Below are 25,482 nucleotides of genomic sequence, written 5' to 3' on the forward strand. Positions count from 1 at the left end.
GCGCCGGCAACCTTTTGCCGCGTGCTAAGCTAGTCTGCAATATAGTTCAGTGTTTTGTGTAATTATATACCATTTCTTTGTATATGTAAATTTTTGCCTACTTTGCTACCATAGTCTTGCAGTTAGTCGTTGCCACGTTTTGCAATTGATAACTACCTCTGAATTGTTACATAGTTGCAGTGTACCATCTGTCTTAATTTCTGAGATTTCCTGTTGTGCATTCACTTCGATTCTCAGAGTGTACCATTTTTTTTATTGTTGACGTGTTTCCAAAATTATTTTAACGAATAAGCAGTTTATGGAGTAACATCGTGCTGTGTTCTCTCTGACTCCGTGCTAAGTTATAGCAAATTGCTTACCATTTCCAGCTCTTGTATTATTTACCTCCTTGACTTCTTACGTTTCGTTCATCTCTTACGCCATGACTAACACACACAGTGCTCGCAACGTTGGTTCATCTCAAGCCAACGCTATTAGCACCCCTACTGAAAGTGCACCCAGTCATACTGCAAGTGAAACTCTTCCTTCGGCTAGACAGACCATAGCCCAAATAACATCCACGTATGCTCCTACTGGCCGTTCCTATCCATCCCTCATCTTCGATAGTAGCTCAGAAATGTTAGAAATGTGGTTACAATCAACTGAAACTGCGGTTAACGATAGACAAGATAACCCCACAGCTACACAGTACATTTATGCTGCTGCTGTTGCAGTAGACCTAGCTAACAGTGACATCAGCTCCTTTCTGTGTCTTGACAGAGTGAGAAACCTGCGGTCATGGTCAAGGAGGAGTTCCGATGTTATTTCCGGTGTAGTCGGAAGTACCATTACTTCGTCGATATCCTCGCTGGTGCTTTGACTGAGTCAAAGTCAGTTCAAGAGGGCCCACTCGCCTGCATTTGCCGTTTTGATCAGGTGTTGTTACAAAAAACGCGATATCTAATAAGCATAGAGATCTCCAGTGAATACTAGAAAGGACTGCCCCTCTAGCATACAGCCTGTTACTGGGTTTTTGTAACAAGTAGTCAGTATCCTGGTCCAATTATCCATTAGAATTTAGTAAGATTCAATAGTGCTTCAGGATTACAACTGGTAGGCTACTAACTAAAGAAATTAAAATTTAATAAGTTCATTAATAACAATAAAGTTGTCTAGGCATATATTATCAAAGTAAATTAAAGTAATCAATTGAATATAATATAGGATACAAGTTCCTACACTTCTCTCGTGTACAGTAGTATTGTGCTGAAGGCACATATCACAAATGTATGGCTTTTAAGTACCATCTGGTACATTGTTAGCATTTAATAACATAATACAAATATATACAAGTAAGTTTGTGTGTGTGTAAGTGCTCTGAGTAGTTAGCTATGTCTCAAGACTTGACTAGACTTAACCAGTGACTGACTAAAAGTCCTCACATAAACTAACTTCTTGACCAACCTGGCAATCAGAACAGCTTGCTTGAACAATAAAACGGCTGATAAGCCGAACAGAAATATAACAAGGAACAGCGACACAGAATCGGGAACAAGGAGATAATATAACGACACTGCAGATCCTTCTGCAGATCCTTCACAAAAGTCACAAAACTCCCATACTACTGAATCTAAGTTCAGCATTAGAAAATCCCCGACTGTGACAGTGCACAGATACCAGTACAAATTAGGTCAGAAGCTACAGCTCAGGACCTGAGTTTCTCAGAGTGTCTATGAGACACACAACCTCAGTACATCGTCCAAAAAACTAAGTCTAGGCTTTGTTCTGTGAACAGAGTTACACAGAACCAACAACAAGAAAGCGACAAAGATGATCTTCCAACAAGGGCCCACAAGAGAGAGCTGGTGAGAGACGTCTTGTTGGAAGGCACATCAAACAGACAAGAGCTCGAGCGCAGACCAGGCAGACTCTCCTCCAGGTGAGGTGTGATCACCCCACCCTGATCACGTGACTCTCCGTGGACTGCTGCTGCCCAGCAACACAGAAGCCGGCAGTGAAATGAGTGGAGCGATAAACACAGTAGTTAGACAATGCTGTCAGCTACTTAACACTCTCGGACTATGAGCACTGAATAATATATAAATGTTACATCCTACCTAATATTATAACTAAGTCAAATAATAATATAAAGCAATATATTTACGATTTAGCTAATATCGCAGATATAAGCAATGTAAAATTATATGAACAGGTAATATACATTATATACATTGTGACCCATTCATATGTCGCAATAGGCGTCTAAAGATATAGGGGATGCGATAAGATCGACCAAATGGGTTATGGACGATGAATGTATCAAGGTCAAGGACATCATCCCCATGATCGCCACAGGCGTCATGCAGCAAGATGCTCCATCGGCCCTCCACAGCGCCACCACTGACGTGTTAGGCCTCAGTCCCCAGCATGAATTTCAGGGTGCATTCGATGCCAAGCCACCTAGTAAGAGGGGCAGGGTTTGTCGTCTTGTTGATGCAGGAGTGCCGGTTCACTCAGCGCCAACCCTAGCAGCACTGCCATTACAGCATGCAGTCACTTTTGCTGCAGCCATTAAACAGTCACCAGCCAGTGGTGCTCTGCCCTACACAAATAACAATGGTGAAGTGCAAATAACAATAGGTCAAGCACAAATAACAATAGGTTGACTACAAATAAAAGGTCGACTATGAATAACTGTAGGTCGGGTACGAACAACAGCAAAGCGCATGGTAACTTGTGTTAACTGTGGTAAGCATGGACACTACCAATCGGAGTGTAATATACCTAGGTCCCCACGCAATGATCGAAATCATCCCCTTACTCATCACTGAGATAGTTTTTGCATATACCATAATTCTTCAAATCATACCACCAACGACTGCTACATGTTGCATCGTATGGTATCGGAAAGGATGCGGCAAAGCTGACGAAATTCGAAATTCAAACCTTGAGTGCGTCTCAGGCCGTTCTCTGACGGTACGTGAAAGTGACACTGAAGTTTGAGGTTCAGGGTCAGAAGTTGTGGGAAAAATTTTTAGTGGTCAATAACATTGTTTTCTCTGGTGATTTGCTCGTTGGTCTCAAGACAATGACAGACCTCAAGATTTGCTTAGATCCAGCTAAGTGGAAAGGAATTTTGATGGGGTGGATGTGCCCTTGTGGGACATGTGCCTAGGATCCACCACATGCTACTCAGTCTCTGGGTATGTCTAGTGTCTGGAAACCTTAGAGAGATATCAGTCAGTTCTGCCAAGAGGTTGGGCTCTGGGAGAACTGGCTGCTACGGAAACCTCATGTGAGAGCCCATGTCACCTCACCTCCTGACCGTCAGGGTACAGTTATGAGCAGAAACCAGTCTGGGGATACCCAGTCTAACCTCTGCTCTAACTCACACTCTGATCAAGTGGATGACAATGGTCAAGCCACAGTATCCCTGACGGCAGGCGACTGTCTGACTCATGTCATGGCTTCAGTGAGCAAAATTAAAGCCTGTACAAAGTATGACGTCACTTTGTCAGCTAGCTCGCTCACTTCAGTTATGGTATATGTGAAGAGAGCATTTGAAGGGGACTATGTGCTAGTTGACAGTGATACGTGTAGAGTCAAGGGGCTCTCTTGAGTCATCCTTGCATACTGCACTACATGGTAAGCTGCAAGTTATTGTCATTAACGTTCACAGAAGGAATTTCACATTGAGGATGAGCACCTCACTGGTCGATCTCATCAGATTCCCTCTCCCAGTGAGAGTGGAAGGCGAACTACCAGCAGACCAGGTTGCATGTGCAGTCCCCCCAGGCAAGTCTGCTACTGAATCTTCCATCACCCGGCCAGTGCTGGAGGATGACCTTGCAACGACAGACCACCACCCCGAGGAAGTTTCGAAACTTTTCAAGGCTCTTAATAGTGCCTGATCTGCGGTAGCACTAGAAGGTTTGACGCAACTTATTTCTCACTGTATTCCTCTCGATGAAGGAACCAAACCTATTTACGTGCCCACCTACAGTCTTCGCTGAAGAGCTCATTATACTAAGATGCTCCACAATAGAGTTATTGAGGTGTCCACTTCTCAGTGAAATGCTCCACTCATCCTCGCTGTATAGCCCTTGTGGTTTAGCGCTTTTTTTTATTATAATAATAATCCACTCATCCTTGTTCCCAAGAAAGGTGGAGCATGGCATCCTGTAATTGATTACAGGAAACTAAACGCATGTAAGATTCCAGATCATTTTCCATTGGAAGTTCAGAGTGACCTGTTGTAGAACATTGACGATAACAAGGTTTTTTTCGACTCTTGACCTACTCCAAGGTTTTTGGCAGATTCCTCTTGACAACTAGAGTAAAGAATTGACCGCATTCTTTATGCCTACTGGTCATTATCAGTTCAAGAAGATGCCTTTTGGATTATGGAGAAGCCCTCTCACATTCAGTTGTTTGGTGACGATGACTTTCCATACTCTCCTAGGAGGCACCCTAATGATCTACCTAGATGATCTCATTGTAATGTTCCAGAATTTGCCTACACATCTTGTAAAAATTGAGTATTATTATTATTATTATTATAATCAAGGTGGAAGCGCTAAACCCGTAGGATTATACAGCTCTTGTCGGGGGATGTGGAAGGTATTCAGGCTCAATTCATAGAACTAGAGCAAAAATCCAATTCCCTAGATCAAGAGCCCCTCACCAGCATCAAGGAACCTTTCCTGAGGAGTTTTATACTGGCCACCGTTGCCCAGCGGTGAGAGGAGCGACTCTCATTGCTGAGGTCCAGGTAATAAACCCTGGACATTAACATAAAAAAAATTGAGTACTGAAAAAACTAGCTGAGACTAATCTCAAATTAAAGCTCTCAAAATGCCAATTCATTAAGAAAGAAATAAAGTTTCTGGGTCACGTAGTGACTCAGAATGACTAGTAGGCATTCTCTACACCTAATGGTCATTATCAGTTCAAAAAGATGCCTTTTGGATTACCGGGAAGCCCTCTCACATTCAGTTGTTTGATGATGATGACTTTCCATACTCTCCTAGGAAGCACCCTGATGGTCTGTCTAGATGATCTCATTGTGATGTCCCAGGATTTGTCTACATATCTCGTAAAACTTGAGTGGGTACTGGAAAAAACTACCTGAGGCTAATCTCAAAGTAAACCTCTCAAAATGCCAATTTTTTAAGAAAGAAATAAAGTTTCTGGGCCATGTAGTGACTCAAAATGGCATAAAAACAGACAAGTCCAAAATCTTTGCTGTGCAGAAAATCCCTAGACCTACCATGGCAGACACTTCATTACTTCATAGGCCTAACCGGATTCTACAGCATCTTCTCAATAAAGATGTGTCCTTTGAGTGGCCTTGCGACCAGGAAAGAGTCTTCGTTTCTAGTGGTAAGCAATAGCCAATAGCTTATGCTAGTCGTGTTCTTACCACAAGCTGAAGTCAATTATTCAGTGATGGACCTAGGAGCCTTAGCCATCGTGTGGGCTTTGAGTCATTTCCGAGATATCGTTTACCAGTATCCAATCAAGATTTACACAGACTACTTGCCTCTATTGTCCTCTTTGTAAATAAGAATCTCTCAGGAAAGCATGTTCAGTGATCTCTCACTTTCATTGACTACAACCCAGAAATCTGCTATATGCCGGGTAAGCAAAATGTCGTGGCTGATGCCTTGTTGAGGCATATGGCTTTTGTTATTGTGTACAACTCATTCTCTGTTGAGAATTGTTATGGGGCTATAGGACCCAACATGTATTTATGTATCTAAGAAGCAGTTACTCACTTTAGAATACCTAATTATATTGAACTGCTGGAGGGCACAGCTGCTTTAATTCTGTCATAAGAGCAGATCACTATTATGGGGAAAAATGTCCAGTTGAGCCAAGCCTGTTTTTTAATATAAATAGGTTGTGTTATAGACACACACACACACAATTAAAATAAGTAGTTTATAAAGTTTGTATTTCTTTTTGTAAAAGTAAAATAAGATGTAGTAATGGGAAAAACAAAATTATTGTAGTAGCTGAAGAATTGGGCACATCAACGTCTTTTGTTTGTTTTGGTGGGCAGATGGGAGGAGCCTAGCTGGGTCTCTCTCTCTCTCTCTCTCTCTCTCTCTCTCTCTCTCTCTCTCTCTCTCTCTCTCTCACTTCTTTTTGTGGCTTCAAGCTGGTAGGATCTCCTTGACCTTTTTCTCATTTCTGGCAGGATGAGAATGCCCCAGAGGTATGTTTTGTACTTTAAAGTGATGTAACCATTATACCCAGGGTGAAAGTATATCAAAACGCTGGGTTAAGGTCATCAAGAAGAAAGGAGTACTAATTGTGGCAGGTGGACCATTTGACTGTACTGGCAGAGCAGCTAAGGGTGTGTATCCTTGTTATGAATAGGAAGACACTTAACTTAAATATTCTGTATATACCTGACTAGAATATATCCCTATTATTGTAATATTAGTTTAAATAGCCTGTTGAGAGGGTTAGTGAAAAGATTTCGGAGACAGACGATGACCAATCATGAGTGTAAGCATTACCCTAGACTTTATGAGGCCTTGTTTAAGCTATCCCACACTAGAACATGTAGTGAAAACTGTACCATCGAAGTAAAAAGGGAAAACAACAAGGATCTAGAGAGAGCCCAATGGCAGAACCCTGTGTGGTCACTGGTCCTTCGATTCTTGACCAAGGAGGCTGCTGACCTACAGATCAAGTCACCCGTACTGCTGAAGGACTTAGTGATCAACTAATGGCAAAGCTGGAGGATTCTGCCACCATTTGGTGATACCAGAATCCCTGGTACCAGCAACTCTGAAGTTGATTCACGACATCTCAAGAGCAGCACACCCACGTAAAGACCACAACATCAGACAGGCACGAATGAAATACTTATGGCCTAAGAAGGCGACGAAAATTGCTGAGTACGTGCACGAATGAGTTGTTTGTCTCCAGCACAAAGGTCCTAATCCCATTCTCAAGTATCCCATTACAAAGGAGCCCTGGGAGAGAACTTCTGTCGACCTGATGACGAACTTCTCGACCTCGGAGATGGGTAATAAACATCTGCTTGTAATGGTGGATAATTTGAAACGGTATTGTGAGCTAGTACCCATCCTTGATAAAACCGCCGAGACTGTTGCAAATGCTTTCCGGGAACTTGTGGTTCTCCATTATACTTGCCACGTGTCCTGTCAGATAATGGGTCGGAGTTCATAAATGCCACAAAGCAGGAGCTTTGCTCTAGATTTAACATTCATCAAGCACCAGCAGCTCCTCGCCATCCTGCGAGTAACAGCCTTGCTGAACGCACAATAGCAAAATCCTAGTGGTGCTCAGAGTGACTGTCAATCTGAGTTGTACCTCATGGGATGAGGTCATTCCAGATGTGCAGTGTACCCTAAACTTTTCACACATCAGCTCGATGGTGAGACACCCCATATCGCAATGTCAGCGTCAGCAAGATGCGGACTTCACATCAGTGACCAAGGTGGTTACGGAAAACCAAGAGCATCTCGATGTAAATGGTATCTGAATATTAAAATGCCTTCTATGTTATTATGATACTAATTTAAAAGATTGTACTAGTATTTATAACTACAGCTAAAACTCAGGTCGCATATGAAGAACAGACGCTATGGGCTACGATCGTAATCGCCAAACTCGTGTGAGAAAAAAAAAACTGGCCTGTAGTGGAAGGAGCCTTCGAGAGAATGGAAAGCTGAGTCTCGAAAGTATTAAATCGACAAAACACACCTTGTAGTAGCATCCACTCTAATGGCGGTGGTAAAGAGTTGAAGATTGAGACACTTATGCAGCATATGGGAATCTTTATTCAGGAAACGTTTCGCCACACAGTGGCTTCTTCAGTCCAATACAAAGAGAAAGGCATAAGGAGAGGAGGAGAATGAGGTAATCAGTCCCTCAACCTGGAGTCGATGTGTTCAGTCCATCAATCTTGTAGAATGTACAGCATAGGGCCGTAGACGTGGCTTATATACTGTAGAGATGTGAGGTGAAGCAGGCGGAGGCGGGGTCATAGTGGTACCATCCACTAGTCGAAGTACGTCTTCGTCCAAAGGTTGAACAAGTGTTGAAGAATTCTTTGTAACAAGATCCCATGATGCTGCAGTGTCTGACAGTTGTGATGAATGGTTTGAAAAACCGACAAGTTGAAGATTGAGACACTTATGCAGCATATGGGAATCTTTATTCAGGAAACGTTTCGCCACACAGTGGCTTCTTCAGTCCAATACAAAGAGGAAGGCATAAGGAGAGGAGGAGAATGAGGTAATCAGTCCCTCAACCTGGAGTCGATGTGTTCAGTCCATCAATCTTGTAGAATGTACAGCATAGGGCCGTAGACGTGGCTTATATACTGTAGAGATGTGAGGTGAAGCAGGCGGAGGCGGGGTCATAGTGGTACCATCCACTAGTCGAAGTAGGTCTTCGTCCAAAGGTTGAACAAGTGTTGAAGAATTCTTTGTAACAAGATCCCATGATGCTGCAGTGTCTGACAGTTGTGATGAATGGTTTGAAAAACCGACAAGTTGAAGATTGAGACACTTATGCAGAATTCTTCAACACTTGTTCAACCTTTGGACGAAGACCTACTTCGACTAGTGGATGGTACCACTATGACCCCGCCTCCGCCTGCTTCACCTCACATCTCTACAGTATATAAGCCACGTCTACGGCCCTATGCTGTACATTCTACAAGATTGATGGACTGAACACATCGACTCCAGGTTGAGGGACTGATTACCTCATTCTCCTCCTCTCCTTATGCCTTCCTCTTTGTATTGGACTGAAGAAGCCACTGTGTGGCGAAACGTTTCCTGAATAAAGATTCCCATATGCTGCATAAGTGTCTCAATCTTCAACTTGTCGGTTTTTCAAACCATTCATCACAGTGGTAAAGAGTGTTTAATAGGACCAGTAGCAACATCGTGTACCCTGATGCGGTAGAATATAACCTGAGAGTGAACAGAGTAAGAGGAAGGTGGGAAGTGATGAATGCAAGTGATGACGCAGAGGGAACGTATCTGACAAGAGCGTCGGAAGCTTAAACCTTGACAATGGTGACGTCAATCCCAGCACATAAACGTCTCGTTAGCGGTTCATCAGTGTAAGAGGCAGAGCAGATTCGCATAATGGAACAAAGAAGCTCAGGAGACAGGTGGGACCCCTTGGAAACCTTAGCAAAGTGGCACCTAAATGAACACCCGCACGTCAGCTTCCATAACTTTCTCGTACTGCGCCTCATCAAGAACGGGCATCCGAGTGAAACGTAAGCAGTCTGACAATTATATTAAGCTGCTCGAACGAAGTGACGAGGATGGTCTCAAGTTTCACTTAAAATCAATATGTCGACTGAGTGCAATGATACCGGTAAGGGCCCTAAGCAGCAAGTTAAAGACTCATTAATATATAATCGGGAGACCATCAGGGCACACATCAATGAGAATGTTTTCCCTGGTGACCACGGAACGGCCACGTTAGTAGCCGAAAAGAGAAAAATAATAAATCGTCACTGGTAGCAGCGACAGAACTCTACGAAGAAGGATGAGAAACGTAACGGGAGCTCAGTCCACGCCCTCCTACTGCGGCAAAGAAAGCAGTGTAGAAGAGATAGTGAAGATGGTGCAATGGTCACTACAGAGTTGATCAATTATAAGGAACATGAGTATGAACAAGAAACGCAGTCACTGTGCAAGACTTAAGGGTAAACAGCAACAGCATTAAAAACATTTTTTTAAAGCAATTACAAAGGAGATAAAACTGGGAGAGTGGACTTCTTCCCAACTATTTCTGTATTCTGGTAATCTATTGTAAAATAGTGATAAAAAATTTAATTGAAGACACCTGGGCAAAATAAAGTTATGATTAGGGATTAGAAAATTTAGAATTTGCTTTCATGAACGAAGAATGACTTCATTGTAGATGCCGGGACTCTACGTTTGCATTGGAAGACAATAAAGGGACAAAGGAGAGAAAATTTAGTAGCAGAGAGTTGGATAAATGAGCCGAGGTGGCTTCAGGGTATGAGACAGATATGAAGACTTCTATGTAAACATATATGTTTTCAATCGTCTTTATATACATTAAAAAGAACTAGATGTGTGTCAGTCTTTGTGGTCTGAGAAAAATATCCATGTATCCCATAAGCCTAACTTCCTCTACCTCGATACAAGCATAAGGAATGGTACAGAGTTTGGCATAAGTTTCTAAAGCAGTTAAATGTCAACACTGAAGTCAAAAGAGGCATTAATATGCTATTGCATCGAAACTAATATAACAATATCCTCAGTTATAAAAAGCAAATTTTCAAAACCTTCACAGTCCAAAATGAGTTCAAACCTTTCACTCAGATACATCAGCTTTGAAAGCTTAAAACCAGTCAGAAAAAGCATTCTCTAGTCATCGAACACAGATCAATATCCGGTTTGAAGCCGTTCAGAAATTTGAGTTACTGAAGCTGAATAATTGAGACGTTCACAAATCGCATGAAAACCAGTTCAGTGTTTAAATTTCCGGCAATTTCTTCAATAAAACTAGAAAATTAGCACATATATAGACCAGAATCAAGCAAAACCTTTCTCATTGAAGCTAATCAGAAGAGGCTTCTTTTGCGCTATTGCACTAGTGCAATTTTACACCTACAGAGCTTGAGTCCGTAAGATATGATTTTTTTATACGATCATCAAGCATTAAAAATTGAAGGTGAGCAGAAAAAATTTTCAAGTCATTTCACGGAAAAATTGCCATACAATTTTAAATATGAAATTGGCAAACTGACACCAACGTACACCCTCCAACACCAGTCACAGTCTTCTAGGTAGGATACACAAGTGTTGAAAATTTGAATTCGATTACAAGAGGCTTTCTCAAGTTGCACAGAAGCAAAACTCATTAATTCTCTTATAAAATTGATTGCCTGCTTCTTCCCGTAGTTCCGGGTTGATCGGGTAAGCCTTTCACAATTAATAAACGAAAATACTGAAGAGAGAGAAAAAAAGAAAACCGAACGTGAAATTAAGACGAGCATCACAATACAGACGTAAGATATATATTATATGATGACTCATAAATTTCATGAAACGTTAAAGAGCCGTAAAACTGGAATTTGTGTACCTTCCATTAGCTATCTGGCACCCACACCGATCAATAACAATCCAACGTTTTTTCTGAGAAACTTCTGGGTCGAAGGTTTGAAGTCGATCAGATGAGGCATTCACCAATCATCGCATGAAACCCAGCATTTTAATTTTTCCTATTTCCTCAATAAAAATGCAAACTGGCACCTACAAAGCCCACGATTAGTAAAAAAAAAATCTGATTAATGTTTATCAGCATTTAGGGTTCGAAGCTGCTCAGAAGAGGCATTCTCCAGTTTTTGCATGGAAACCAGTCCATTTTAGCAAATTATAAATTACACAGACCAAAATCAGTGATAATTTTTCTTTAAGTAAAGCCCACCAACATTGAAAATTTAAAGTATATCAAAAGTGGCATTCCCCATTTATTACTCAACGTCCAATAACTTCAATTTTATCAACTAAGTAAATTAGCAAATATATTTCTGCAAAACCTATTACTGAGTGGCATATACTCAATAATAGGTTCTATCCCCGCCAGTGGTATGGTTTGTTTGCAATCATGTCATTATGATTTCGTGAGTCATGTTAAAGGCTTTGAGGGGACTTGAGCTAGAGTTCGTCACGGCCACACTAACTGGATATTCGTCTGCAAAAACTTGCATTTGTGGTCACAGTGGTGCCTATGCTAACCTTTCTATGGTGTAGAAATATACCTAGTTGGACGAATCTTATTGTGGCTAGCTGGTCCAGTGGCTAACACGACTGTCTGGAGTTTTGACTCTGATCGCGGGTTCTATCCCCACCCGTGGTATGGTTTGTTTACAATCTTGTCATTACGATTTCGTGAGTCATATGATCCCACATAACACTTCTGACGGATCTATCACAAGCAAAGAAGGTCACCTCGATAACACTAGTAGTACCTGTGATCGATGCTGATTGTTGCACTCCAGTCCAGTCCAATGCTTTTTATGAATTGGTTTAGCTTATGAGAACCCTTATCCCCTTCCGTCCCTGCCCACCCAGCACTGGCCACAACAAAGAATTATTGTACTAACAAATCCAGGTAACTGCCAATACCAACGTTTTTATTTACCAGGAGTCTCAATGTGATCCTATAATCTGCTCCAGCAGATTATAGGAAAATGCATATATAATCGGTTAAGTATTTACCGTCGCTGCTTATCATACATTTCCTTCAGGTTTATACAGAAACATGTACAAAACAATTTATCTGATCATATTTTTGCTTGAAGAATTCATATTGTCTACAACACAAAAATGTTTTCAAGCACAGAAACTGCATTGAATAATTAAATAAAAATTTATATTTATTATTCATTTTAAGTTCATATTTTGAAAATTTTATGGATAATAAGAGAGATTTATTCCTTATACCACTCAAGTAATGTCGTATGAAAACAATGTTTCTCGTACTGTATTCAAACAACATGTTCAGATCATGTGAGGCAGCAGTCAAACAATTAGTCCACAAGCATTCACGAAAATCATGACTCACGAAGAGTACTAACACGATTGCAAACAAATCACAGAACGCCTGGGACTTGGACATATTGCAGGTTCGAGTCCCAACCATTCTGAGATTTATTCAATGAAACAGTATCACAGAACATTAGTTCCACCACTTGGCATTCCCATTCCTTGATTTCCTTTCACATCTTCAACCACTTTACTCAAACATGACAATTTACCCAATTCGCTCATAAATTCGGGCTTTGAGGTACATATCCAAAGTATGTAAGGAACGTCTTAAGTTTTCTCATTCTCACCCTATTACTTCACCGTTACCGAAAAGTTCTTCCTCAAGAAGAGTTTTCCATAACGTCAACTCAAAGAACCATTGTACAGATATTGGTTCTTGGTCTATCGATATTAACGCCGTCTCCAAACCTCCATTAATATAAAACATGTTTCCCTTAACGGGACACGTGGTTTTAACGCCCCCTTACGTTATCACAAGTATTGTTATCGGTTCGCTATAATGGAAATATTGATTAATTTAAGTAAAGTGCGCTTAACTGTCCCGTGTGAGTGTTGCCAGGGACGTTCTTTGACTTACTGGATGGATAATAAAGACTGATACAAGGAGGACTCCACCTGCATAGATATTAAGTCACTTTTTCTCCAGCTTGAAGTCTGCTGCCCGGCTACTACTCACACTCACATATGCTTTCACTGTACATGCAGGCTATCACTGGAACACACACACAAACAAACATACACACACACACACACACACACACACACACACACACACACACACACACACACACACACACACACACACACACACAAACACACACACACACTCTCACACACACACACACACACACACACACACACACACACACACACACACACACACACACACACACACACACACACACACACACACACTGCAAATCTCACTCAATTAAATGGATCTGAGGGAGATTACAATACCGAGCGCATCCCCCGAGGCGCACATCAACCAAATATTTGCTGCAGCATATGGGCGCCTGGCAAACCTAAGAATAAAGTACCGATACCTCAGTAAGGAATCGTTCAAGAATCTGTACACTGCGTACGTCGGGTCCATACTGGAGTACGTAGCACCAGTTTGGAACCAACAAATGGTCTAGAACATCAAGAAATTAGAGAAAGTGCACAGGTTTGCAACAAGACGTCTAAGGGGTGTCACTAGCACGTTAAGAGACCATACAATAAGTGTCAGGGGCCCGAGACTGTTCAACTGCCTCCCAGCATACATAAGGGGGATTACCAACAGACCCCTGGCAGTCTTCAAGCTGGCACTGGACAAGCACCTAAAGTCGGTTCCTGACCAGCCGGGCTGTGGCTCGTACGTTTATTTGCGTGCAGCCAGCAGCAACAGCCTGGTTGATCAGGCTCTGATCCACCAGGAGGCCTGGTCACAGACCGGGCCGCGGGGGCGTTGACCCCCGGAACTCTCTCCAGGTAAACTCCAGGTAAGAGCTAAGGGGGATGTTATACAAAAATATGTTAAGGAAAATCAATTTTACGACACTGGAGGACGAGGAAAGGGGGGAGAGACTTGATACCGACGTATAAAATACTATGAGGAATTGGCATGGTGGATAGGGACAGGTTGTTTCAGAGATGGGACAGAGCAATAAAGAGTCACAGTTGGAAGTTGAAAAGTCACAGGAGTCACAGGGATGTGAGGAAGTTGATAAATTAAACACATGTGCAACTCTTGGGTATCTTTATTGAGGAAACGTTTCGCCACACAGTGGCTTCATCAGTCCATACATAGGAGAAAGTTGAAAGTTAAGACACTTGTGCAACATCTGGTTATCTTTATTGTAGACGTTTCGCCATCCAGTGGCTTTATCAATACAAATTCTTGGACATAATAAGAAAAACGAAACGTCTACAATAAAGATAACCAGATGTTGCACAAGTGTCTTAACTTTCATCTTGTCGGTATTGTATACCAGTCTTGCACAAGTTTATCCTTCGTATGGACTGATGAAGCCACTGTGTGGCGAAACGTTTCCTCAATGAAGACACCCAAGAGTTGCACATGTGTCTAATTTATCATCTGCAATGTGAGGAAGTATTTTTTTCAGTCACTGAGTTATCAAGAAGTGGAATAATCTGGAGACTATTCCACGCCCTGATATATATATATATATATATATATATATATATATATATATATATATATATATATATATATATATATATATATATATATATATATATATATATGTCGTGCCGAATATGTAAAACTGGTCAATTAGCAAGAACTCATTTAAAATTAAGTCCTTTCCGAAATTTTCTCTTATACGATTAAAGATATATTTTTTCATTAATGTTAATGCAAAAAATTTTAATTTTTCACCAAAAGAATCTTAGAAAATTTACCTAACCTTATTATAACAAGAGCAATTTATTTTAGCCTAATCCAATAAAATATATATATATATATATATATATATATATATATATATATATGTATATATATATATATATATATATATATATATATATATATATACAATATATATATATATATATATATATATATATATATATATATATATATATATATATATATATGTCGTGACGAATATGTAAAACTGGTCAATTAGCAAGAACTCATTTAAAATTAAGTCCTTTCTAAAATTTTCTCTTATACGTTTAAAGATATATTTTTTTCATTAATGTTGATGTAAAAATTTATAATTTTGCACCAAAAGGAACTTAGAAAACTTACCTAACCTTATTATAACAAGCGCAATTTATTTTATCCTAACCTAACTAAATATATTTCAGATTTGTTTACAATAATTTAAAACTAAACAAACACGGAGAAATATATTTTTTTAGTTAGGTTCAGAATGATTTTGGCGAAATTATTGCATACAAAAATTTTCTCTTGTCCTATATGGCAAGATGAGCGTTGCTATTTAAGCCAAGATCGCAAGTTCTGCCTATTCGGCACGACATACATATATATATATATATATACATATATATATATATATATATATATATAAAAATATATATATATATATACAAATATATATATATATATATATATGCAAAACAACCACTGTGAAAGAGTAGTGAAATTCCAAGAGCTTTCGTGACTACTCACATTGTCAATGTGAGTAGTCACGAAAGCGCTTGGAATTTCACTACTCTTTCACAGTGGTTGTTTTGCATATTTTAAAATCACCTGTTTACTGGGATCTTATTGCATATATATATATATATATATATATATATATATATATATATATATATATATATATATATATATATATATGCAAAACAACCACTCTGAAAGAATAGAGAAATTCCAAGCGCTTTCGTGACTACTCACATTATCAAGGAACTATGAAAGTAAAGCATCCAAGGAAGCTATATAAGGGGTCTGGCCAGCACCTCACTATCAGATCCCACAACGGTTAAACACCTGACGCGTGCCGACCCAACTTGGATAGGTCCTTTGCACAACTCACCCCACAAACTATTCTACCCAAGAAAATTTAAAAATTATTTGTCCAGTGTATTATTAAATTATTCCCAAATTCTATTAATTATAAATGGATCTAATTTATATAAACCAAAATATCCATTTATAATTAATAGAATTTGGGAATAATTTAATAATACACTGGACAAATAATTTTTAAATTTTCTTGGGTAGAATAGTTTGTGGGGTGAGTTGTGCAAAGGACGTATACAAGTTGGGTCGGCGCGCGTCAGGTGTTTAACCGTTGTGGGATCTAATAGTGAGGTGCTGGCCAGACCCCTTATATAGCTTCCTTGGATGCTTTACTTTCATAGTTCCTTGATAATGTGAGTAGTCACGAAAGCGCTTGGAATTTCTCTATTCTTTCAGAGTGGTTGTTTTGCATATTCTGAAATCACCTGTTTACTGTGATCTTATTGCATATATATATATATATATATATATATATATATATATATATATATATATATATATATATATATATATATATATATATATATATATATATATATATATGTGTATATATATATATATATATATATATATATATATATATATATATATATATATATATATATATATATACATATATATATATATATATATACATACATATATATATATATATATATATATATATATATATATATATATATATATATATATATATATATATATATATATATATATATATATATATATATATATATGTATATATATATATATATATATATATATATATATATATATATATATATATATATATATATATATATATATATATATATATATATATATATATATATATATATATATATATATATATATATATATATACCCATAAAGAAAGAAAATCACCAAAAAGAAAATACTTTCATCATCATTCAACACTTTCACCTCACTCATACATAATCACTGTTTTTGCAGAGGTGCTCAGATTACAACAGTTTAGAAGCATATACGTGTAAAGATACACAACATATCCCTCCAAACTACCAATATCCCAAACCCCTCTTTTAAAGTGCAGGCATTGTACTTCCCATTTCCAAGACTCAAGTCCGGCTATATAAATCCCTGAATCCCTTCACTAAATATTACCCTGCTCACACTCCAACAGCTCGTCAGGTCTCAAATACCGCTCGTCTCCATTCACTCCTATCTAAGACGCTCACGCACGTTTCCTGGAAGTACAAGCCCCTCGCCCATAAAACCTTTTTTACCCACTCCCTCTAACGTTTTTGAGGTCGACCCCTACCCCGCCTTCCTTTCCCTACACATTTAAATGCTCTCCATGTCATTCTACTTTGATCCATTGTCTCTAAATGACCAAACCACCTCAACAACCCCTCTTCAGCCCTCTGATTAATACTTTTATTAACTCCACACCTCCTAATTTCCACAATCCGAATTTTCTGCCTAATATTTACACCACACATTGCCCTTAGACATGACATCTCCACTACCTCCAACCGCCTCCTCGCTGCAACATTTACAACCCAAGCTTCACACCCAAATAATAGTGTTGGTACTACTATACTTTCATACATTCCCTTCTTTGCCTCCATAAATAATGTTTTTTGTCTCTACATATACCTCAACGCACCACTCACCTTTTTTCCTTCATCAATTCGATGGTTAACCTCATCTTTCATACATCCGTCCGCTGACACAACTCCGAAATATCTGAAAGCATTCACTTCTTTCATACTCCTCCTCCCCAATTTGATATCCAATTTTTCTTTATCGAAATCATTTGATACTCTCATCACCTTACTCTTTTTTATGTTCACTTTCAACTTTCTACTTTTACACACACTCCCAAACTCGTCCACTAACCTTTGCAATTTTTCTTTAGAATCTCCCATAAGCACAGTATCATCAGGAAAAAGTACTGTGTCAGTTCTGTCTTACCTCTCATTCTTTCAATAATAACCCTAGTAGCGACCAGTGAAGAGGCGGTGCCAGGAGCTTTGAATCGACCCTTGCAACGACTACTAGGTGAGTAGATTTGAGTGAGTACACACACACATACACACACACAAACACACACACACACACACACACACACACACACGCACACACACAACAAGAAAAGGTGAAGTGTCTGTGAACAAGTGCCTTTAACAACTGGTAACTAAGCTACACACGCAGAACGCCCCAGATACTCTCAACCACCAGAGAACTATATGTTCCGGTTGCTCCCGTGAAACATATACTCTTCATAAAAAAAAGTTCATCAAGTTTAACTTTTTCGAGAAACTCGTGTTTAAGAGCCGAGGATAAGTGAGCTTGCTTAAATATTACATTTACTGGCACTCCAATCTGTTGTGTTGTTTCAGGAAGAGAAATATCTTTTAGGAATTTGCAGTTTTCCTTTCTCTTTGGTTTCTGAGTGCCCTCACGGGAGTTTCTTAATGTTGGTAAGGAGCTCTTGAAGCAGGGACTTGTACCACCTCTCTCTACTGAAACCTTTCATGAAAAATACCCTGACTTTGTTCACAGTAAATAAAGCATTACCACTGAGTGTGTATATAACCAAATTAATACTGACTGATTAGCAAAGGAAAACTGGAAGGAATATATTTAGTGATTTACTAATAAGAAAGGAAAGAGTTAGAATTGGGATGCATTTTTAGAATAAATGTTTTCTTTTGTTTTCTCGCCTCTTTATTTCTCTGTGATAACTCGATACTGCTTCACTGAATCACGCATTTAGTGCTTATATATTGTGCTTTAATTAAACGAAAGTTAGTATTGTTCTTCAGCTGAGAAAGTCAATTCATATCAGTATTAGAAACATTTTTTTTGTATAATTCTAAGCCCTTTGGAGCAACAAACAATGCCCGGCGCTACACCAAACTTACTACCTCTCTCTCTCTCTCTCTCTCTCTCTCTCTCTCTCTCTCTCTCTCTCTCTCTCTCTCTCCATCTCTCTCCCCACTCTTCCCATGGGCAGAGTTGTTGTCAATGAATTATGGCGCCACGCTAATGAACTAATACATATTTTGCATAATTAGCTGTAAATTGTTTATCTATATGCCTGTTAGGTGTGTTTTCCCAGGATTTTGACTCATGACGCCAGCACATGCATTTTATTGTTGAATAACGCAGCTGTGAAATTCGGTAAATAAATTATTAATGTAACTGGCTTACTTGATGTAATTTATGCATATATAAATATATATATATATATATATATATATATATATATATATATATATATATATATATATATATATATATATATATATATATATGTATATATATATATATATATATATATATATATATATATATATATATATATATATATATATATATATATATATATATGCAATAAGATCACAGTAAACAGGTGATTTCAGAATATGCAAAACAACCACTCTGAAAGAATAGAGAAATTCCAAGCGCTTTCGTGACTACTTACATTATCAAGGAACTATGAAAGTAAAGCATCCAAGGAAGGTATATAAGGGGTCTGGCCAACACCTCACTATCAGATCCCACAATGGTTAAACACCTGACGCGCGCCGGCCTGACTGGACAGGTCCTTCGCACAACCCACCAGCAAACTATTCTACCCAAGAAAATTTAAAAAATTATTATTTGTCCAGTGTATTATTAAATTCTTCCCAAATTCTATTAATTATAAATGGATCTAATTTATATAAACCAAAGGAAACATTCATATTATTGTCAAAACTGCTTTTTATGAAACAAGATTCAATAATATTCCTGTCGACCATGGACTTGCTTGATACTACTTTCTCAACTTTTTGAAAATCAATTGGATGGTTAAAATCTCTTACATGAATAAATAGAGCATTGGAATCTTGTCCAGTTCTAATGCTGTAAGTTTAAGAATGTAGTGTCAGAGTACTCAGCAGAAGTTTGTGGTCACAGGAAGGTGGGTGCAGGAGGGAAGAAGAGCGGTTGGTGGAAAGATGATGTAAAGAGAGCAGTAAGGGGGAAAAGGATACCTTACAAGAGGATTTTACAAAGTAGAAGTGATGCAAGGAGGGAAGAGTATATGGAGAGAAAAAGAGAGGTTAAGAGTGTGGTGAAGCAATGTAAAAAAAGAGAAGATGAGAGAGTGGGTGAGATGTTATCAAACAACTTTATTGAAAATAAGAAAAACTTATGGAGTGAGATTAATATGTTGGGGAAGCCTAGGGAACGAATGGATTCGACAGTTAAAAATGGGAGACGACAGTTATAAAATGGAGAGTTAGAGGTATAGTGAAGATGGAAGAAATATTTTGAGGAATTGTTAAATGTTGATGAAGATAGAAAAGGTGTGATTTCGTGTATTGGGCAAGGAGGAATAACATCTCGCAGGAGTGAGGAAGAGCCAGTTGTGAGTGTGGAGGAAGTTCGTGAGGCAGTGGGTAGAATGAAAGGGGGTAAGGCAGCTGGGACTGATGGGATAAAGCTAGAAATGTTAAAAGCAGGTGGGGATATAGTTTTGGAGTCGTTGGTGCTATTATTTAATAAATGTATGGAAGGGGGTAAGGTGCATAGGGATTGGCAGAGAGCGTGCATAGTTCCTTTGTATAAAGGGAAAGGGGACAAAAGAGAGCGCAAAAATTATAGAGGAATAAGTCTGTTGAGTATATCTGGTAAAGTGAATGGTAGAGTTATTATTGAAAGAATTAAGAGTAAGACGGAGAGTTGGATAGCAGATGAACAAGGCTTTAGGAAAGGTAGTGGATGTGTAGACGAAGTGTTTATAGTGAAACATATAGGTGAATAGTATTTAGATAAGGGTAAAGAAGTTATTGTGGCATTTATGGATTTGGAAAATGCGTATGACAGGGTGGATAGCGGGGCAATGTGACAGATGTTGCAGATATGTGGAACAGGAGGTAGGTTACTGAAAGCAGTGAAGAGTTTTTACGAGGATAGTGAGGGTCAGGTTAGAGTATGTAGGAGAGAGGGAGATTATTTCCCATTAAAAGTAGGCCTAAGACAAGGATGTGTGATGTCAGTGGTTGTTCAATATAGATGTTCAATATGGAAGGGGTTGTAAGAGAAGTGAATGCTCGGGTCTTGGCAAGAGGTGTGGGGTTAAAAGACAAAGAATCTAACATAAAGTAGTTGTCACAGTTGCTCTTTGCTGATGACACTGTGCTTTTGGGAGATTCTGAAGAGAAGTTGCAGAGGTTGGTGGATGAGTGTGGTAGGGTATGTAAAAGAATAAAGTTAAAAATTGAATATAGGAAAGAGTAAGGTGATGAGAATAACAAAAAGGCTAGGTGACGAAAGATTTGATATCAGATTGGAGGGAAAGAATATGGAGGAATGTATTCAGATGTTTAGGAGTGGACATGTCAGCAGATAGGTCTATGAAGGATGAGGTAAATCATAGAATTGATGAGGGGAAAAGGGTGAGTGGTGCACTTAGGAGTCTGTGGAGACAAAGAATTTTGTCCGTGGAAGCAAAGAGGGGAATATATGAGAGTATAGCTATGCCAACACTCTTATATAGGGGTGAAGCATGGGTAGTGAATGTTGCAATAAAGAGAAGGTTGGAGACAGTGGAGATGTCATGTCTGAAGGCAATGTGTGGTGTGAATATAATGCAGAGAATTCGTAGTTTGGAAATTAGGAGGTGCGGCATTACCAAAACTATTATCCAGAGGGCTGAAGAGGGGTTGTTGAAGTGGTTCGGACATGTAAAGAGTTTGGAACAAAATAGAATGACTTCAAGAGTGTATAAATCTGTAGTGGAGGGAAGGCGGGGTAGGGGTCGGCCTAGGAAAGGTTGAAGAGAGGGGATAAAAGTTTCGTGTGCGAGGGGTTTGGACTTCCAACAAGCATGCGTGAACGTGTTTGATAGGAGTGAATGGAGAAAAGTGGTTTTTAATACTTGACGTGTTGTTGGAGTGTGAGCAAAGTAACATTTATGAAGGGATTCAGGGAAACCGGCAGGCTGGACTTGAGTCCTGGAAATCCAAAGTACAGTGCCGGCAATTTGAAGGAGGGGTGTTAATGTTGCAGTTTTATGACTGTAGTGTAAGCACGCCTCTGGCAAGACAGTGATGGAGTGAATGATGATGAAAGTTTTTCTTTTTCGGGCCACCCTGCCTTGGTGGGAATAGGCCGATGTGTTAATAAAAATAATATATATATATATATATATATATATATATATATATATATATATATATATATATATATATATATATATATATATATATATATATATATATATATATATATATATATATATGTATGTATGTATATATATCCAGTAAACATAGCTGGAAAAACGTATCAGCGTAATTAAGATTTTTTATGCGTTTTGGAGAGTATATACATTTATGCTGAAGCGTGGTCTGCTGTTTTGATGGATGGCTATGAACATTTAGTGAGCTAATTATCGCATTACCTTACAGTATCCGATAAATGCTCGTTTATATTACACGAGTGTGACTGCAGTTTTTAAAATTAAGTTATCACTCATAATATATGCAGTAGCCAGTGTAACATAATTAATTTGCTTATTTAGTATAAACTAATTCATTACATTTCACTTCATAATTTGCTGTTTTTATTACAGAACTTGTGATCTTGACTTGCAATGAAGGATCGTTTTCCAGTGCAAATTAGAGCGTATATATGTTGTGCCGAATAGGTAAAAACTGGTCATTTAGCAAGAACTCATTTAAAATTAAGTCGTTTCTAAAATTTTGTCTTATACGGTTAAAAACATTTTTTTCATTTATGTTAATGTAAAAATTAATAATTTTGTACCGAGAAACTTTAGAAAACTAACCTAACCTTATTATAACAAGCGCAATTTAATTTAGCCTAATCCATCTCGATATATATTAGATAAGTTTACAGTAGTTTAATAATAAAGAAACACAGTGAAATACATTTTTCTCGTTAGGTTCAGAATGATTTTTGCGAAATTTTTGCATACTCAAATTTTCGCTTGTCTTATTCGGCAAGAAGAGCGTTGGTATTTAAGGCAAAAATCCGAAGTTTTACCTATTCGGCACGACATATACACCGAGAGGTGTATAAGGTGAGAGTTTATCTGAATCCCTATCTTAGGGATTAAAGTAACCTTGGCTGGCAGTATGCAGGTGATATGCAGCCTTAATAGCCATCATGTAGTCGATAGGCTGTAAACCTAATAAATCATGCACCAAACATAAAAATAATGATTGCAAATTTATCGTTGCAATAACTACACTTTGAATTTCACATAATTAATGTGTGGTAATGTATTAAACTTCGCGCTTGCAGTTTGAGTTCCTTTACATATCCTTCGTAAATACTGTACATCTTATTGCTTGCTGTTTAGTGAAGGGAATGTAAGTATGTACTCTCTGCTGCCTTTTGTTCGTTCCTCGTTTTTAACCTTGTTTATCGTGCCACATCCAGGTACGCAGGCCACTAGACTACACCTGTGTTCGTAATAATTTATATGGCTTAGAGGGAAATGAGAATTAGACGTATCATAAAATCTGTGGAGGTGTGATGGGAGACAACAGAAATGCAGGTAACGGATGACAGTACTATCTGTCGCGGTAAAAAATCTCCAGTTAAAACCTCATTGTTAAAGCGTAAGGCTTAAAATAAATTAAATAATGAGTTTATATCTACTTGTTTATCAGTTATATAATTAGAAATATCGTGAAGTCTGTGCCCTTTTTCGAAAGACAGCTAAGGTATGAATGATGGTGAATGTGTTTACCTTCCTTGTGTCACTCTGAATTTGTGGGGAAACAACTGATTTGCTTAAAAAAAAAATGCTGAACCTGTTTTGATGAGGAGATTGTGTAATGAGCGTAGGTGATACAGCGAGGGGGACAGCTAGTCAATATGTAAGGCTTTACTGAACAGATGGTGCCACCCACAACTCGACAGATGGTGCCACCTACAACTTTACATATGGTGCCACCCACAATTTGACAGATGGTGCTCCCCACAATTTAGCATATGTTGTCACCCATAACCTAACAGATGGTCAGACAAAACATGAGATGGTACCATCATCACAGATGGTATAACGGAATATAACAGATGGTATCACCCACAACTTAACAGATGGAGTAACGGAACATGACATATGGTACCACCCATAAGTTTACAGATGGTGTCACTCAAACTTAATAAATGGTGCCACTAACAAAGGCAACACAACCGCGCCACAACCGCGTCACAACGGCGTCACAACATCGTCACGGGAAAGATGTGTTCAGCAACATGTCTCATCACACACACATACACACATACCAGACATACATGCAGTCATCAACCTGTCTCTTCCTCATCACTCAAAAATGATCACATACAGCCGTTAAACACTTTCAGTGTATTAATTCTTCTGAACGACACTTCATCCTCTCCTCCGTTCGGTTGTCAGTGAGGGATCACTCAAGCCGTTCTAAATGCTCGAGCCTCCGTCACTTAACAGGAACAACAGACACTTTCCCGTTTCCAGTCGCCTAAGGCTCAGAATCTCTCTCTGGAGAAATTTAATCAAAGGAGATCTGCATCGTACTGATGGTTGTTCACCTTTGTCGCCGTTGTAATTAGTGCGAGGCTTTGTTACCAGTGAAGGGCTCTTGATGCAAGGAATTAAAGCTACTCTATCCTTCCTCGGGTCAAACCTGATTTCTTCCCATTCTCAGGAGCATTATGAGCTTTACGGGTTTAGAACTACTTCTGAAAATAATAATAATAATAATAATAATAATAATAATAATAATAATAATAATAATAATAATTAATAATAATAATAATAATAAAGAACATAACTGCTGGAATTAACGTGCTCTACTTTGACTTTGCTAATGAGGGAAAATAATTAGGAAGATCCAGCAATCCTTAACCTATAATTACTTGGCATCGATGGCATATTACGTGTAATCACCTCATTACTCATGCATTTTATTTTAAGACCCCTCGCAGTGCGTATATTTTACTGATTCCCGCTTCTAAATACAGTTCTTCTATACACGTTGCAATTACTGGCTTCTGAAGATGTGTGAATGATTATTAGATGAGTGAATGATTACACAGCTACCACTGTAGCTACAGAGTATATATTAACTATCAGCTTAAAATCCACTTGTTCGTTGATGCATTAACATGTGTACTCCTCGTGAGACTGGTATTCCAAAAGGCAGAATAATGAAATTAGTCCTATAGCTTGCCACAGCCATGTGTTCGACATCAGGGAGTGACATGTCCAGTGCTTGGAATTTTGGCTGGTTTCTATCGAGGCGTGCTGAAGTATCGGGGGTTCGATTCCTGGGTAGTCGCAATATTGCTATTTGTTTAAAACCACTTGTTCGCGGATGCTCTTTTGGCCCGACTCATGGTGAGAGAAAACCCATGATGCTTTAGATCACACAATCCTTAACACTGGCG

The sequence above is a fragment of the Cherax quadricarinatus genome, chromosome 2, assembly GCF_038502225.1.
Source record: "Cherax quadricarinatus isolate ZL_2023a chromosome 2, ASM3850222v1, whole genome shotgun sequence".
In the NCBI taxonomy this organism is placed as follows: Eukaryota; Metazoa; Arthropoda; class Malacostraca; order Decapoda; family Parastacidae; genus Cherax; species Cherax quadricarinatus.